The 19907-nt window shown below is 42.4% G+C and overlaps 1 long non-coding RNA gene across 1 annotated transcript; it reads right to left on the reverse strand.

Annotated features, from left to right (window-relative positions):
• Window positions 1-431: 431 nt before the first annotated feature.
• LOC145434238 (uncharacterized) lies at window positions 432-19680 on the reverse strand. Its single transcript, XR_013913307.1, has 4 exons — window positions 18228-19680; window positions 2556-2656; window positions 2320-2422; window positions 432-1304 (listed from the first exon to the last, which is right to left on the reverse strand). It is a non-coding gene; the product is annotated as an uncharacterized LOC145434238 (long non-coding RNA).
• Between the last annotated feature and the right edge of the window lie 227 nt (window positions 19681-19907).

Here is a 19907-nt window from a genome sequence, read left to right on the forward strand (position 1 = left end):
GTTAGAATCATAGCGACACAGTTCTTATCACAAATTAGATTCTAATTTCCGCAAAAATATTTCCCAAATTGGAGTAGAATTAGAATTATAGCGACACAGTTGTTATCACAAATTAGATTCTAATTACAGCAAAAAACATTTCAAAAATTGGAGAAGAATTACAATCCTAGCGACACGGTTGTTATCACAAATTAGATTCTAATTAGAGCAAAGAAACATTTCACAAATTGGTATGTGATTAGAATTATAGCGACCAGTTGCAGCCACAAATTACATTTGAATCAAAGCAAAGAAGCATTTCAAAAATTGGGAGTAGAATTACAATTATAGCAACACAGTTGTTTTCACAAATTAGATTCTAATTAGTGCAAAAAAATATTTCCCAAATTGGAGTAGAATTAAAGTCATAGCGACACAGTTGTTAACATTTGAAAAATTGGAGTAGAATCAGAATAACTACTGCAGTATATTTTCTGAATTAGACTTAGAATCCAATTAGAGGTAGTTTTTATTTCAAATTAGAGTAGAATTAGAAATATAGCTATACGTTAGTGGTTTTCTAAATTAGATTCGATTGAGAGCAAAGAAACATTTCACAAATTAGAGTAGCATCAGAATTTATAGCTACACAGCTTTTTCCAAACTAGAGTAGAATTAGATTTGTAGCTCTTTTTTATTTCGAAATTAGAGTGGGATCAGAATTATAGCAACACTTTTTTTCAAATTATAGAGTAGAAGTAGAACTATAGCTACAATGTTTTTCCAAATTAGAGTACAATTAGAATTATAGGTTCAGTTGTTTTCACAAATTAGATTCGAATGAGAGAGACGAAGCACTTCACGAATTAAAGTAGAATTATAATTATAGCTAGTTTTTTTTTCAAAATTAGAGTATAATCAGAATTTTAGCTACACATTTTATTTTCACTCTAATTAGACAACTAGAGTAGTACTAGAATTGTATAGTTGTCCAAGTCAGCAAACGAAATAAAAATCATTACTGAGATTTCTAGAATCTGCTCATAAAACAGAGAAGCTTGTTGGATTGAAACCCAAATTTTTGTATCCAATCAGGACATACTGTAAAATTGACAGTATCTGGAAAACTTTTGGATATGGTCACAAACATAATAACACGCGAGAAGATCCAGCACCATCTCAAATGGTTTCGCTTTATTGTGAGACGATCCCTTTATGCGGATGCCATTCGCCACGATCCATGACTGCAGGTCACCATTTTCATGGTACGCTAGTACGAGATGTCGAGGACTCAGCTTTGTGGCCGTTAATTGGACTGAATGGGCCTGGAATTGAAAGAAATATGTTAAGTAAAATTATATTGCCAATAATCCATGTGTGAATCGAAAGCACAAGATTTAGATTATGTAGAATTGCCTTTATGGGACTTCTGCATAATGCATATTGAATAAAAATAGAGCTGAATAGGTCAATATAGGTTTTTGCCAATATGGTTTAACAAGCTTAACTCATGGAAACAAGTGATAGCAAATTCTGTCGTCACGACATGCTGTCTAGTCGCTGACATGTATGGGTTTTTCCACATAATCATAAGTTTACTAACCTTTAATGATCCATTCAGATTTGATCAGTATACCATCATACAGGTTCCTTTTGGAACGGCACAAGCATTATGTTCACATTCACTGATTCTATGCACTATATCCATGGTAGCCATCCTCATGGACTCGAAGTCAGGAAAACCAAAAATTACATTAGCAGCAGAAATGATTTTCCGTGGTGTGGGACGAAAACGAATTTACACCAGCTCATTCTAACTTAGATTTATAGCCTTATCAAAAATAATCATGTAATTGAAAAGCATTTAATAATCATTTATTTTTGGAGGCCTTCTTTCAGTTTGAGTGTTTATTGCACCGTCATAACGTAAACAGCGTCAATCAAAACATAGGCCTACAATATTTTCAGCACCCAAAAACAAAATGAGGCACACGTCTGAGCTCAACAGACCCCGAATTAGAACACATGTTTGTGTCGCAACTTGGAAATTAACAGACCCCGAATTAGAACCAACTCAACATGCGCGCATGTTAAGCCATAAAATTTTCAAACAACTAGCACTAGCAGTACTTTTGTGACGGTCTGTTAAGTTCAAACTTGTGCCAGATTGTGGCATGCAAAACGTTCAAGGTGTTATGGAAAACGACGAACAATGTTTGCCGAAAAATCAGGACAAGAGTAGAAATCAGTACAAATCTGACAAATCAGGACGTTATGGTACATCTAGGTTCATTGTTCACACAGTTCCAGGTTAAGCAAGCAGCAAATCCTACAACTCACCTGATAAGCGTTATCGCCCTCAAATCCTGTTGTGATTCTCTCTTCAGTTACTGCATTTCGTAACTCCCTCCCTCAGGAGCATAACCGCAGCGGCTTGTTTTCCCTACAAATAAATATCAAGTAGAAGATTTGGTTGAAGGACATTCCACTTATTGCATTCCGGTTGATATGAAGGCAAGAGTTCTGACACAACAATATTTAATAAATTCATTCTAGAATAGTTGAATAATACTAACCTCTTCATCTGTCTCTAGCTCTGCTCCAAATATTTCGTCAGGAGTAGTAAGTATTTCGCTTCGACACTCCTCGGAACGAACACTTGAAACCCCGCTCTGATCTATTACAAAGGCAAAGTGTTACTATAAAAGCAGCTAGTGAGCTAAGCATGCACATTGCACACACTTCTATGTGTTATATAGAGGGAACTTGATATGAATATAATAAGATTTATTTCGCTGGATAATATAAACAATAATTATTATAATAGGTTCATGAATAAAATATCATGTTTTCAACTAATGAAAATGTCGGGCATCCCTAAAAGACGGAGAAGCGGAGGCAGCGGAGACAGCGGAGGCAGCGGAGAACGGACCCTAAAACGCGGAAACAGCGGAGACAGCGGAGAGAGCCAAAAATGCCGATTCCTAAAAGACGGAGTTAGCGGAGGAAGCGGAGAGCGGAGCTTTCGGTCATTAACCTTTATAGACACGCGCGACATAGCGGACGGATACTGAAAGCGGAGTTCGGGACCCAGCGAAATGGACATAGCGGACGGTTATATAATATAGAAAGCGCAGATCAGGGCGTATCGGAAGATGTTTCGAAGCAGTGGAGAATAACGGAGAAGTCAGCCATGCAAGTTAAAGACCAATTGGGCGACTGATTGCCCGTAGATGAGATGACATAACGGACGGATACTGAAAGCGGAGTTCGGGGCGTATCGGAAGATGTTTCGAAGCAGTGGAGAATAACGGAGAAGTCAGCCATGCTATTTCGAGGCCAATTTGGCGACAGATTGCCCGTCGATGAGATGACATAGCGGACGGATACTGAAAGCGGAGTTCGGGGCCCCGCGAAATAGACATAGCGGACGGTTATATATTATAGAAAGCGGAGATCAGGGCGTATCGAAAGATGTTTCGAAGCAGTGGAGAATAACGGAGAAGTCAGCCATGCAAGTTAAAGGCCAATTTGGCGACTGATTACCCATCGATGAGATGACATAGCGGGCGGTTATATAATACAAGGAAAGCGGAGTTCGGGGCGTATCAGAAGATGTTTCGAAGCAGTGGAGAATAACGGAGAAGTCAGCCATGCGAGTTCAAGGCCAATTTGGCGACTGATTGACCGTCGATGAGATGACATAACGGACGGATACTGAAAGCGGAGTTCGGGGCGTATCGGAAGATGTTTCGAAACAGTGGAGAATAACGGAGAAGTCAGCCATGCTATTTCAAGGCCAATTTGGCGACTGATTGCCCGTCGATGAGATGACATAGCGGACGGATACTGAAAGCGGAGTTCGGGGCCCCGCGAAATAGTCATAGCGGACGGTTATATAATATAGAAAGCGGAGATCAGGGCGTATCGGAAGATGTTTCGAAACAGTGGAGAATAACGGAGAAGCAGTGGCGGCTCGTCCTATAGGGCAACTGGGGCATTGCCCCACCTAAAATTCTGTTCAATAACAGTTCTTTACCATTTATAGACGCACAGCAATCTATATATACCGAAATCACAGCAAAAATCGTATTCTTCTTGTCCTTTCGCTTGTAAAAGCCCATATATATAGCGAAGTCTCTGCGAAAATCGAATTCTCTTCGTGTTTTCGCTTTGCAAATGCCTAGCCGGGGCATGCCCCGGTAGCGCTCATAACAAGCTTTCACTGTCTATTCTCTCAAAGCTGCGCACAATAAAGAAACAGTGATTTACTCTCTCCTATTCATAAAATGACCGAGCAACCGGGGCAACATAGCCTACTCGCCCTTAAGGTGTGATGTAACAATCGTATCTACATCTGAACTCGGTTACCGTCATATGCGTTTAGTCGACCTTTGCTGGTATAGGTCGATTTTGATGGTGTTTCACACCATGATAATTCTTGAAACTTGGTATGTCATGTCGTGATGGTGGTATTTAACATTGTCCCAAGTTTCAGGGTTTCTACTTAAAGTTTAGGGTAGTAATTCCGTTTCCGAAGTTGAGTGTGTGCTGATTCGTCATGTATCGCAAACAGATTTTACTCAAAAGCCGGTATTGGTATCCATTGATTTTGACGATGTTCCATACCGAGATCGGTCATGACATTTGGTACGGTAAGTCTTAATGTTAGTATTCAACGCGGTACCAAGTTTCAAGTTTGTCACTGTACTGTGTTAGTGGTAATTTCGTTTCCTAAATCGAGTGAGAGCTGACTCGTCATTTATCGCAAACATATTTTACGCAAAGCCGGTATTGGTCTCCATTGATTTTAACGATGCTCCTTACCTAGATCCGTCATGAGCTTTTGCATGGTATGTCTTGATTTTAGTATCGAACGCTGTGCCGAGTCTCACGGTTGGCACTCAATGATTAGGGCAGCAATTTCGTTATCAAGGTCGAGATGTTAAAGATGTGCGCTGATCTGACACTTAGCCTACCTAACGCATTGCGGATTTCACGCAAAAGTCGGCGTATCTGTGTTAACGCTAACTGTGTTCCATACTGAGATAAGTGATGAGATGATGATATCATGAAACAGTTTACTAGCATCCTCGGTTTGCATTCAAATATTTATTTTTATTTTATATTCTCCGATGTCAATTTTGACCGTGAAATTGTGGCCTTCAGGCCATTTGCTTACAATTACAACCCCTGTCAAGCGCGATAGCTGTTTCGTTTTCGATGGCGGCTAACAGCTGATCGCTTGATCAATGATCAGCCTATTCCTCAGTAAATTTTACGCAAAATTCGGTGTTGGTCTGTTTGTATTAATTTTGACAGTGTACCATACCGAAAACGGTCATGAGGCTACTTCTCGTTGATTTAATGTAACAGTGTACCAAGTTTTCGGCTTTCATCCACGTATTTATTCGGTAATATATTTTCCAAAGGCGATTTTGCAGCAGACATATAGACCGTAAGCCGTATGTGTCGTGTGACAGTCTCCAGCACCAAGGCCAAAACATCTCCTATGCTGTATCGGGACCGAATTTCCGAGGCTGCTATCCGTAGTTCTTCAGAATTATGTTTTGGATTCAATATGACATTGTCCAATCTATGAGATAACAATTGCGTATGTGTCCGAACTCGTTGACCTTTCCAGCTAGGCTTACGCAATCTCTCGAGTTATAGTCATTTCCATTTCTGCAGATAATTAGTCAAGTCAGGTATAGTGCGAACATGAGCCGTGTGAAATCTTTGTTCCGTACGCCGTTTACGCAGTTACCACACTTCAAGTCACAGCTCACCGGCAGACCTCTCGCGGCACATACGTTAAATCACTGTTGTCGGGAAGTTCGTGTTACCGTAGTTCGTACCACTAAGTTACTTGTTTACGTTGGAAAACTCCATTGTGACGTCATCTTGATAAAAAGTCGCTTGCAGCCCTTGCCCCACCACCCGATATTGTCACGAGCCGCCACTGCGGAGAAGTCAGCCATGCAAGTTAAAGGCCAATTGGGCGACTGATTGCCCGTCGATGAGATGACATAACGGACGGATACTGAAAGCGGAGTTCGGGGCGTATCGAAAGATGTTTCGAAGCAGTGGAGAATAACGGAGAATTCAGCCATGCGAGTTCAAGGCCAATTTGGCGACTGATTGACCGTCGATGAGATGACATAACGGACGGATACTGAAAGCGGAGTTCGGGGCGTATCGAAAGATGTTTCGAAGCAGTGGAGAATAACGGAGAATTCAGCCATGCGAGTTCAAGGCCAATTTGGCGACTGATTGACCGTCGATGAGATGACATAACGGACGGATACTGAAAGCGGAGTTCGGGGCGTATCGGAAGATGTTTCGAAACAGTGGAGAATAACGGAGAAGTCAGCCATGCTATTTCAAGGCCAATTTGGCGACTGATTGCCCGTCGATGAGATGACATAGCGGACGGATACTGAAAGTGGAGTTCGGGGCCCCGCGAAATAGACATAGCGGACGGTTATATAATATAGAAAGCGGAGATCAGGGCGTATCGGAAGATGTTTCGAAGCAGTGGAGAATAACGGAGAAGTCAGCCATGCGAATTTCAGGCCAATTTGGTGATTGCTTGCCCATCGATGAGATGACATAGCGGGCGGTTATATAATACAAGGAAAGCGGAGTTCGGGGCGTATCAGAAGATGTTTCGAAGCAGTGGAGAATAACGGAGAAGTCAGCCATGCGAATTTCAGGCCAATTTGGTGATTGCTTGCCCATCGATGAGATGACATAGCGGACGCGTTTCGTATGACAATTTAACTGATGATAGTTGTGGAATATTATACTGAACTACTTTCTACTTTACAAAAACCGAATTGTAAATGTAATTAGTTCATCCAGAATACTGTTCAGGTAGATGTTGAAGTAATTGCGAAACATTACCACTTCAGTAAGTACCGGAAATAGCCCAAATCTACTTGATTACCTCGAATAAGTAGAGGTATTCAACATATATAATATCTGAACAACGTGATGTGATATAGCAAAAATAACGTCAGATTCGTATTCAGCGCCCCCAAATTAGGTATAATTGACCCGAAGAAGTCCTGGCGCAAAAATCCTGTAGATCAGCGTTATTGGTGCTGCGGCGTGCGACGCCATCAAACCAGGAAATTGGCCCGTGAGCACATTCTAGTTTGAGACATCTGCACTAGTGACTATAGTGCGAACTCCGTAACTACTTGCTATGAACCCAATATCGGGGCATTTTGCCTGGCCTTAACAATCCACCTTTGCTCGACTCGATCTTCTCCTTATTTGCTAACACATGTCACTTCATTAACGAAATATCTTTTACAAATTATATACATATGTTACCAAAATGAAACGATGAATGAAACGAAGAAAATATACAGTCATGATAAAAAGTTAAATAAAAGTTCACGGCTGAATTTTAGCAGCTAAGCAGTTTTTGCGGTAGCAAATGAAGTATGTCATCTCATCAGCCTTTTCATCGACTAGGCAGGACTTGTGGAACCATCTTCGACATTTCACACACATTATCTGCTGATCTTGGTCTTTACTACCTTTACATAAGCTGCTGTCGCAATTATCCCATTTCGATTTATTCATGACACCAATGGCAGATGAGGAATCGGCTAGCTCTGCATATGTAATATCACTTTCTGATATTGCATTCCAATCACCCAAAATACAACCGGATTCTGATTGCGTTTCGTCAGTCGGTCGACGGCCGGTTGGCAGTTGGTTCTCAGTTGACCGTTCTCGAATCCCTGCCAAGTAATCTACCCAGACTCGGCACTTTCCCGACGGAAAATCACGCGCTAAAGGTAAATTATTTGTCACGCAATAAGCATTTGCTATCACATGTATGCCGCAGTCAAATGTGTTCTCCTGTTGTTTAACGTCCCTGCACAGAAAAAACTGCCACTCGTCAATTGTGCATCTCACATTCGCAACCCTGAAGCAAGCACTGACAATTTTGAATGAGTTGCGAAAAATACCCTCATATCTCGTCCGATTAGGAGATATAAAAGAGTCCATCACCAGTATAGTTTTGGTACTCAAGTTAACTACTGTCAGTATCCAGTGATTTGGAACATGCACTAGAAAAATGAAGAAGTCTTTGTTCGCTGCTTGGTGCTTACGCGCAAATCGGCACAGCGACGGCACATTGTGATCTTGTTCACTCCATTGATACCTGTACGAGGTGAAAAACAAAACCAAAGGTTTTTCGGTACAAAATGCTTCTATCGCTCGCTCTATTGTTTCATCATCTAGCCATTGCTCAGGTTTCAAGCATTGGCGTATCACATGCTGCGGATCTTTATTTTCCTTTGACGACGAAAGCCAAGGGTAATCATTGAGGGCGGGCAGCTTCACAGAGTCGGTCGTCAAGTCCAATGGCGCTGTTTCTTCATTGATTTCAGACATCTGCTCGTCGGATATCATTGATAGATCAGAATGCAATAGCGGTTGTTTGGGTTGCTGTTTTCTTGGTGTTGAATGGTGAGCTGGTGTACTATTTACGGTATAGTCAAAATCTACCCGGCGAGGCCTTTTCCGACCGGACTTCCTGGTCCTACCCTTGCGATTTTTCAGGAGCTGACTCAAATTGCAGGGGACCGCTTTCTGTGTGCTGTTGTCTTTTAATGACATCGCTACAGCTAGAATATGATAGCATATTGTTGTGCTTGGGCAAGTACATGAGGAAGGCTTTGGGAAATACCTGACGCAATGAACTTGACGTTGAGTCATTGAAGCAACAGTGAACACACCATTGGTCGACGAGAACCCAACCATATTATTTATCCCGCACCACCTCGCCATAGCGCGCTGGGAGAATCTTTGATTCAACTTATTGTTTGACCTGAAGAATTTTGTCACATTTTGGTCATTGTTGATTTCACTTATGATATCGTCAAGCGTCAACATTTTAGGAAATTTGATATGTTCGAGTTTTTTTCTCATGTAACTAAATTCCGTTTTCAGTTGATATTCCCCATGTCCGCATTCCGCACGGCGAAAATCATGTAAGTAGTTCGTCTGCAGATTATGCATCCATAATATGATGGCATCCAATGTCATTTCTTTACGCCCGCTCGCAGCCTTCAAAACGTTGTTCATTGACTCGCTAATATTGTTAGTGGGTGGGCTCTCACTAAAAGCGGAAAAATATTTCGTTCTGAATCTGCAGGTATTTCTGGAAATGTCACCCTTCAAATGTTTGTCAAAATATTCTCTGAATTTGCCTGTCCATCCATTTGCCAGCGTACGATATTTATCGTTGAATTGATCTTCTCCATCCGACAAAACCAACTTGCGTATATCACCCAATAGAATGCTCACTTCGTGTGTTTTAAAAGAGTGTTCGCGAAGCCATCTTTTTGCATCATTGAGGATATGGTTCAGACAATAAAACTTTGGCAAGTCTGGAAAGTAATCATGGAGTGGTTTAGTTATGCCTTTTTCCCGGTCAGTCACAAACGGAATGTTTGAGCATTTATCCATACCGAGGCAATGCAATATGTCGCGGAACATCTGTTCATGGTTTGTCATGAACTTTTTCTCATGCACCATAAATGCAACTGGGAATATTGGGTCCCCCTTCATTAGCACATTGCGGCACACTAAAATGGAAACGTAAAAGTCCCCTAGGGAGAAAGTTGTATCGTAGGATAGCACTTGGGGTAGTTCCGTATTCTTCATTGAGATTTTCAATATATTTCTAGTCTCATCAAGCATATCGCTGTGTGCCATACGGATAGTTATGTCGGGAATTATTTCGATCTTTCTGACAAAGTCACCGGTGTGAACTGACATTTCTACAGCATTATAAACCGTGTCCTTGGAAATTCGAAGCGACTGCCGATTTGCGTATTTCATATTTTCGCATTGTTTCACATCCCGCGGTCTGTCTGTGGGCATTCTAGATTGATCCGATTGCCTCATTCCTTTGGCTTGTAAATCGACATACGTTTGTTTGGGTGTATTTTTGTCGTCCTTTTTGATTTCGTCCAGGCACGCCCGCGAGGTGTGTACGAACACTGAATCTTTTTTCTTTATTGCATTGCCGTGTGAACTGTCTCGATGCAGAGTAGTGTCACCCATATAGTGTACAAGATATATGGTGCCGGACTCAGTATTTCTTTCTTCTTCTAAAATCAGTGAATACACGTGTCGCTTAAACCCGGGCAACGTTTCTCTAAGCTTGCCGTTTGGATCCTTCAATTCATAATATCGCTTGCATACCTCTCCTTTAACGTCGCGACATTTCCCCTTGTGTATGAATCTATATTGGTCGCACTGGAAGTCGGATCGTCCTGATTGACAGGGAGAGCGATACAAATAACCTTCGCCACCTTTGGGTAGTACTGCCGGTTTATCCCAAACATTTTCAGGATTTTCCAAAATTTCTCTTGCTCTTGCGTAACTCAGAGATCTATTTCCAAGCTGAAGCATACTTTGAACTTTACATCAATACTGCATAGGCCTATCTATAGGACTAGAAAAACGGCCATCATTGCATTTTTAATGAAATATATTGCAAGTAGGCTATAGATTCAATACACTGGCTATGTGATAATGTTTGAAATACATGGCACTAAAGTCGCGCCGCACCACTACGCAAGTCCACGACGCAAGTCAGTGAAATCGAGGAACGAAGATCGAGTTTAATATGCATGCAAAAAAGCGTTGTTTAGCCGACGCACGCGTAGAAATGCTTAACGTCGTAAGTAACTGCTCTAGTGATGGTGTGTACTGTGTACCCCGGAACGGTTCAGGTTCTGTGTGAACGTCATGTCTGTGTGACGTCATGTCTAACATTTCAGTTACGTGTTATATTAATTTTTGAGTTTCATCCACACTTTTTTGCAAAAGAAATTTCATTCGCACAAACCAGGGGCGGGCAACTTCTCCAGTCGGCGGGCCGGATACAGGAAAATTAGGTACTTGGCGGGCCGTATTGCTGAATCGATACATTAGTCCCCCAGTTATCCACATATAGAAGATGTAAATCGCATTTATTGAATGTATTTTAACGACAGCAATGTCACGTCAAAGCCATTTCTCGCCGATATTGACGAAGACAGTGTGGATTTGAGAACAGCATTGTCATACAGGCGCCGCCATGTTTGCTTCTCTCTGATCAATCAACACACGGTGCAATCACTAATTAAGATTGCAAGGCGTTCGATAAGCCCGGTACCCCAAATTTACCGAGATATCAATTCTTTAGGGCTGAGCGGGTAACGAGATAGGGTCGTTGTTCAACTGTATGGCCTATTTTATCTCGATATTGAATTCATGCAGACCGCGGCTTCTACGACATTTGAAAAGTGGCCCAGCCGTGTTACAAGTCGGCAGCTACTGAATCAAAAATAAGAAATATCGGCCTGGTGTAAATTACCATTGTAGCTGGTGACGCACCGTGTTGCTTCATTCTGACAATGTTGTCTATATCACAATTTTTCAGCTTGCGTTTCTTAATGTAAGAACCATGCAATGTCCAAGCAGTCTTGCTTCAGTTAGGATATTGCGGTACGTTGACCATAAAACCATGTCACTATTTGTTTCATTTGACCGTTTATGATTCACAATGAGCAGACGATGGGACGTTTACAACGGTAGGATTATAAAGTAGGCTACAAGCTGTAAATTATCAAATGATAAGTTAACAGACAGCGCAAAATCTACGATACAAACGAAATGTAGAGGTCAAAAAATGTTTGATTTTGTATACAATTTTGACAAATTTTGACCTAACGCTACAATTTTGACCTAATTTTGACTTTTTTTGACATGTCCAAAAAAAATCGCCCTAATAATAACATACAGCCACTAATATTTGACGTAGTAAGCAAGTAGTGGGGAATCTCGGGAGACTGTAGCCGCGGGCCACATTATTATATAAGACAGAAAACTGTCCGCGGGCCGGACAAAATCCCTTCACGGGCCGGATCCGGCCCGCGGGCCGTATGTTGCCCACCCCTGGCACAAACGAACCGAAAGTTGTCATACAAAAAATAATATGAAGATACTGAACAACATTTTGTTCAGATGTGCAGCAAATTGGCTATCTATGTAGCTTAAGCTATAAAGTTCCTCACGCCCCGACGCCGAAGGGGTTGGCCTCGAAATGAATGAGTCGAATAGAGGCATTATGAACTCGCTCGTTGCATGCGCATTGTGCATGCACACTAGGGTTGTTCAGAATTGACCGGCTTTCAAAAAGGAATATAGGCATCATGAACTCGCTCGTTGCATGCGCATTGTGCATGCACACTAGGGTTGTTCAGAATTGACCGGCTTTCAAAAAGTAATGGTTTTCAGTACGTCTCCCATGCCTTAAAAACGTTTTCTAGCCACTTTTTCTGTAATTCATTCCTTGCATCTGTGGACATGTGCAATGTGCATGTTGAGCTGGAAACCTAACTGTAGATATTTAGCCTAGTTCAGGTCACCAATTTCATATTGTACAATGCCTCATCCGAATTTTCATTCACACCACACCTTCGCCATTCTCACAGCAATTTTTTTCATTCGCATGAGTACGAACCGTCACACAGGTTGAAAAGCGCTGATGTACACAATGCTATAATAATCCCATGAAATCAATATCATCCGTCATTTTGTCACCAATTTCGACGAGGACTTGCACGGGAATATAAGCTTACGCCTCAACGGTCTATGCCCGACCGTAAAATGTATTCGGCCTGTGACTATCAATACATTGACATTGAGCAAATTGTAATATACGAAAAAGATTCACTTCACAGTGCAGAGCCTACCAAGGTTCGTTTGTGAACGCGAACCTCTAAATTCCCGAGTATCACACACAAAACGCGAACGTGAACCTCACGTCCGCACCATCCCTAGGGCCTCCGCCTATAGGCTAATTATCAGCAAAAATAGAGAATAGAGTACGAAACCGCAGATAATTGGACCCGTCCAGACAACCATCTTAGATCGCCACTGCCCGTGTAAATTTGTAATTTTTTGCTTGTATTCACATCAATAACACATTGTCCAATTTTGAACTCGATTAAAAAACATCGGAATACGGGTCGCGGCACATCCATATTATGTTTCCATTTTTGCTACCTAATATTTATGAAATTTTCATTTTAATCAGTGGAGGCTAGCCTACTTTCAAGACGACACTGTCCCATTTACAACTCATATCTTGAATATACTAATTCCCCAATAAATTGTATCAATGCAAGAAACGTTGAAGAGATCAGAGTCGGTCTACATAGAAATAACTCAATATTAAATTTAGAGATACTGTACTGCTACGACCCTCATATCTCGCATCTGCCTGGAGTTGTGCTTGTCCTCTCGAGTATATGAAAGGGCTGTCATATTCGACGTTTAGCTGTAATTGCAGACTATAGCTCAACTCGTGGCGTTTCAAGTTTTACCCTGCCTGATTTCGCGAGCTTGGGACCGGCACTGGCTAGAAGATCATTCTGCAGTTTCGAGTCTTTACTCAATAGATTTGACAGCTGATGACTGCTCGCAGACCTCTGCGGTTTTATTAATTGCTCGTGATCTGGCGATCCGCGGGTTTAGATGTGATGTTTGTTGCCCAGTAGCCTATTTCCTTCAATTACCGCTATCTGTAATCGCTACACACACGAAATATCAACCTAGCTCAAACTATTCATGTATTCAACTATAGCTTGCCGCACAAACAATTCATTTCAAATCGGTAAAGACTAAAGATATATATTATCTCCCAAGCTCAATAACAATTTAAGGACTATTTGACATACTGTAATAGCCAGAGCAAATATTTCCAAATAATGAAACATCATACTTAATCCTGAAGTTTTCAGGTATAAGCACATGTTATTTATTGGATTACTGATAATGGGTATAGTGGTACCCGCACCGCGTTGCTGATATTTCAGCCATATACGCGGGGCCGGACGGTTTTATCAGGGGTATTGCGATGATCTAACATTGCGTACATTCATAAAGCGCCAGGTCATCCACCGCATTGTGTATTGCATTTGTCTGCTGAGGCGCCGTATCGCCTACCCGCATCGCCGCGGATCCGGTTCTTAAGGATTTGAAGATCGCTATATATTGTACACAACAATTTGTGTGTGTTTTTTCAGTAACATACATCATACAGTCTTTTCTACCTATCCTGATGCTACGTTTTATACCTAAATGATAAAACAGTGCGTTGTATGAGCAATTAACCGCTTTTGGAAGACTTTCTTATGGTCAAAAATGTCCGCCTATTTGGGAATAGCCTACACAGCCAACGATGAAGCCATACGGAGATAGAGCATGATTTACTTCTTATGTAACATTGCTATATATTCAGAGGTGATCAAAGTAGTCAAGAAAACTACTCAAGTAGAAGTAGCGACGAAAAAATTTACTCAAGTACGAGTAGAAGTATATTTTCCATAAGAAACCTAAAACTACTTGAAGCAGCAGTAGAATTGACTGACTTTAAATCTACTCAAGTAAGTAAGTAGTTGTGAAAACGATCGTAATTCGTTCGCATGGATTGTCAAAACGTGGAAATTGAGCTACGCGAAAGGTGTCGAGCTTGATTCATATTGATGCATACCAGGAACTATCCAATTTTCGACAGCATAAGCATTCTTCCGCATCATGAAATAAAAATGCTGGTATTGATTTTAGAAAATACCATGGTATCGCACCCTCCTCCATATTATAAGGCCCGCAGTTTAGTCAAAGCGCAATACGGAGAATTGTATAGGATACGGTGTAAACACCTTCCGCGATTAGTAAACGCTAATAAAAATATGGTGCATCGTAAAAATGCCATAGCCATATAGTGTAGCTTTATTTATGCCGCATCCACTGCACGCGAAACGCGATGAAAATTCTGGGCTTTACTCAACTTTTATGAAAATTAGATGTGGATACTCCGTGAAAACAGCCCCGAAATTCCTCAGGCTATCTTTCTGATTGGAGGATAAGGCTACTTCTACTTGACAAACTGAAAATAGCAAAAAGTAAGTAGATCACAAAATATTACGAAGTAGAAGTAGTGAAAATCAGATCTCCTTGAGTAAGTACATTATATAACCGTCCGCTATGTCTATTTCGCGGGGCCCCGAACTCCGCTTTCAGTATCCGTCCGCTATGTCATCTCATCGACGGGCAATCAGTCGCCAAATTGGCCTTGAACTCGCATGGCTGACTTCTCCGTTATTCTCCACTGCTTCGAAACATCTTCCGATACGCCCCGAACTCCGCTTTCAGTATCCGTCCGTTATGTCATCTCATCGACGGGCAATCAGTCGCCCAATTGGCCTTTAACTTGCATGGCTGACTTCTCCGTTATTCTCCACTGCTTCGAAACATCTTCTGATACGCCCTGATCTTCGCTTTCTATATTATATAACCGTCCGCTATGTCTATTTCGCGGGGCCCCGAACTCCGCTTTCAGTATCCGTCCGCTATGTCATCTCATCGACGGGCAATCAGTCGCCAAATTGGCCTTGAAATAGCATGGCTGACTTCTCCGTTATTCTCCACTGCTTCGAAACATCTTCCGATACGCCCCGAACTCCGCTTTCAGTATCCGTCCGTTATGTCATCTCATCGACGGGCAATCAGTCGCCCAATTGGCCTTTAACTTGCATGGCTGACTTCTCCGTTATTCTCCACTGCTTCGAAACATCTTCTGATACGCCCCGAACTCCGCTTTCCTTGTATTATATAACCGCCCGCTATGTCATCTCATCGATGGGCAATCAGTCGCCAAATTGGCCTTGAACTCGCATTGCTGACTTCTCCGTTATTCTCCACTGCTTCGAAACATCTTCCGATACGCCCTGATCTCCGCTTTCTATATTATATTACCGTCCGCTATGTCTATTTCGCGGGGCCCCGAACTCCGCTTTCAGTATCCGTCCGTTATGTCATCTCATCGACGGGCAACCAGTCGCCAAATTGGCCTTGAACTCGCATGGCTGACTTCTCCGTTATTCTCCACTGCTTCGAAACATCTTCTGATACGCCCCGAACTCCGCTTTCCTTGTATTATATAACCGCCCGCTATGTGCTCATCGATGGGCAATCAGTCGCCAAATTGGCCTTTAACTTGCATGGCTGACTTCTCCGTTATTCTCTACTGCTTCGAAACATCTTTCGATACGCCATGATCTCCGCTTTCTATATTATATAACCGTCCGCTATGTCTATTTCGCGGGGCCCCGAACTCCGCTTTCAGTATCCGTCCGCTATGTCATCTCATCGACGGGCAATCAGTCGCCAAATTGGCCTTGAAATAGCATGGCTGACTTCTCCGTTATTCTCCACTGCTTCGAAACATCTTCCGATACGCCCCGAACTCCGCTTTCAGTATCCGTCCGTTATGTCATCTCATCGACGGGCAATCAGTCGCCCAATTGGCCTTTAACTTGCATGGCTGACTTCTCCGTTATTCTCCACTGCTTCGAAACATCTTCTGATACGCCCCGAACTCCGCTTTCCTTGTATTATATAACCGCCCGCTATGTCATCTCATCGATGGGCAATCAGTCGCCAAATTGGCCTTTAACTTGCATGGCTGACTTCTCCGTTATTCTCCACTGCTTCGAAACATCTTCCGATACGCCCTGATCTTCGCTTTCTATATTATATAACCGTCCGCTATGTCTATTTCGCGGGGCCCCGAACTCCGCTTTCAGTATCCGTCCGCTATGTCATCTCATCGACGGGCAATCAGTCGCCAAATTGGCCTTGAACTCGCATGGCTGACTTCTCCGTTATTCTCCACTGCTTCGAAACATCTTCTGATACGCCCCGAACTCCGCTTTCCTTGTATTATATAACCGCCCGCTATGTGCTCATCGATGGGCAATCAGTCGCCAAATTGGCCTTTAACTTGCATGGCTGACTTCTCCGTTATTCTCCACTGCTTCGAAACATCTTCCGATACGCCCTGATCTTCGCTTTCTATATTATATAACCGTCCGCTATGTCTATTTCGCGGGGCCCCGAACTCCGCTTTCAGTATCCGTCCGCTATGTCATCTCATCGACGGGCAATCAGTCGCCAAATTGGCCTTGAAATAGCATGGCTGACTTCTCCGTTATTCTCCACTGCTTCGAAACATCTTCCGATACGCCCCGAACTCCGCTTTCAGTATCCGTCCGTTATGTCATCTCATCGACTGGCAATCAGTCGCCCAATTGGCCTTTAACTTGCATGGCTGACTTCTCCGTTATTCTCCACTGCTTCGAAACATCTTCTGATACGCCCCGAACTCCGCTTTCCTTGTATTATATAACCGCCCGCTATGTCATCTCATCGATGGGCAATCAGTCGCCAAATTGGCCTTGAACTCGCATTGCTGACTTCTCCGTTATTCTCCACTGCTTCGAAACATCTTCCGATACGCCCTGATCTCCGCTTTCTATATTATATTACCGTCTGCTATGTCTATTTCGCGGGGCCCCGAACTCCGCTTTCAGTATCCGTCCGTTATGTCATCTCATCGACGGGCAACCAGTCGCCAAATTGGCCTTGAACTCGCATGGCTGACTTCTCCGTTATTCTCCACTGCTTCGAAACATCTTCTGATACGCCCCGAACTCCGCTTTCCTTGTATTATATAACCGCCCGTTATGTGCTCATCGATGGGCAATCAGTCGCCAAATTGGCCTTTAACTTGCATGGCTGACTTCTCCGTTATTCTCCACTGCTTTGAAACATCTTCCGATACGCCCTGATCTGCGCTTTCTATATTATATAACCGTCCGCTATGTCCATTTCGCTGGGTCCCGAACTCCGCTTTCAGTATCCGTCCGCTATGTCGCGCGTGTCTATAAAGGTTAATGACCGAAAGCTCCGCCCTCCGCTTCCTCCGCTAACTCCGTCTTTTAGGAATCGGCATTTTTGGCTCTCTCCGCTGTCTCCGCTGTTTCCGCGTTTTAGGGTCCGTTCTCCGCTGCCTCCGCTGTCTCCGCTGCCTCCGCTTCTCCGTCTTTTAGGGATGCCCAAAATGTCGTGTAATTGGAAAAACAAGTGAGTCAACTGCAAAGCAAGATCTATATAACTTGGTCATGAATTCTAGTTGTAAACCCATATTGCATCAACGTAGAGGATTAACTGACATTATGAAACTCCGTTTCGATGCTACTGCAAGTTGATCTAAAAGGCAATCCACCAATATTTCTCACACTGCTGCTTGCTGAAGAACCCTCTTGACAACATACCGGTAATCATAACATATCGCATGTTGATATTCTTGAACGAATTACCTTCAATTATTAAAGCAATGTGTTCTCTTGTAATGGCGTACGCAATCAACATCTTCTTTATTCCTTCCGCTATGATGAGATTAGCGACACGTTCATCCACATCCATAAAGTCACTGTACTGCGACCTGTCGCTCCATTTAAATTTGACCCTTTGACCGTGACTGAGTTTCCGCCGTTACCGAGAGATGTGAAGCGTGAATGAGAGAGAGAGAGAGAGAGAGAGAGAGAGAGAGAGGGATAGCAATAGAGAAATTATAGATAACTAACCTACGTAGGTTTATCTATAGAGAAACGTAGGTTAGTTATCTATAGAGAAATACAGAGATGTTTATTCAGTCAACAGTCAAAAGCAGAATGCACTGATAATAGCCAGGTAACACTAACGATTACTAAACAACGTACTTCAAAATTACATGGTGATGACAATGATTGATTGATTGATTTCTTCATTGCTATACTGCTGATATATCAATGATCAATAATGAGGAAATGCAATATAATGGAAATGATCAATTTCTTCTGCCAGTTTGGTAGGTAAATAAAATGAGAAGAGAAACGATCACAAAATCTAGTAAATGCAAGAAAGCGACACACTAAAATAATGGAGCGACATTGATGAAACAGCAGTCCACTTCATGGCTCCTGAGCAATGTGCCCTTTTAGGTACGCATGTGTGCAATTGATTTGAGCTGACGCAGTCTCTGCTCACATAAATTATCAGTTGCGCACAAAAAATCCGAAGAGATGACCTTTTTTTTAGTGGTTACGCACTGTTGTCCAAGGGACCGCGCAGTGAATAGGTGAGCGCTTGCTGCAGACTCGTCAAAATTAGAGGTAACATTGCTTCTGAGCTATATGTAAACGGGGCTAAAAGCACGCATTACTTACGCGAGAGTCGTTATTACCGTTCAACATCTATTATAGAAAGGCTGCATCATTTGAGAATCTATATCTTGCAGCTTAATTCCTCCCCTGCAAATAACCCAGCGGGAGCAAACAGACCCCAGGGTCATTGGGTTTACCGATGACGTCATGATCGGCACACGAGTGTACCGTACGTTACCCTGGATGATCTGGTCATTTACCAGTGACATTACGATTACATTTCAGCAGCGTTTCCATCGTCGACCTCACAATCCCTCTCAATCTTACTGATCTCACAACTCGTGCGGCGACTTACCGGACTATTAAAATGTATACGTAAACTCTTTCATAGTGATCAAAGCCGGCGACAGATGATAAGATGAGAGCAGAAGCACATATTTCGTAACTTTATCTGATGAAGTGTGGACTTGCACATATTATGACACCACTTCGGCGAAAGATTTGGGTCGACTTTATGTGTTTGTCCCATATTGCATCTTTGAATGCACAATTTTGTGTCTAAATCGATGCTTTCGATTTAGAGTGTACATGAATACTTTTGTGTCACAATTCTGCGTTTCTCTCAATTATTACATGTTGTAATTCATCATTGAATTCTTTCATTGTGCCTCCCTGAGAATGCTCTGCGGCCACCTTGGGGAGTCGAGGGCCAAGTTTGTGAAGTGCAATTCGTCTGAAGGCTCATACTATACATGTTTTTTCGAAATGATTTACGCAATTTTGACATAATTACACAATTTAAAAAAATCATTTTTAAATCGCATATTTTAAAACACCGTTTAAAACATGTTTTAA

Source organism: Botryllus schlosseri, chromosome 2 (genome assembly GCF_051294905.1).
Source record: "Botryllus schlosseri isolate E-star chromosome 2, Bs_hap1, whole genome shotgun sequence".
NCBI lineage: Eukaryota > Metazoa > Chordata > Ascidiacea > Stolidobranchia > Styelidae > Botryllus > Botryllus schlosseri.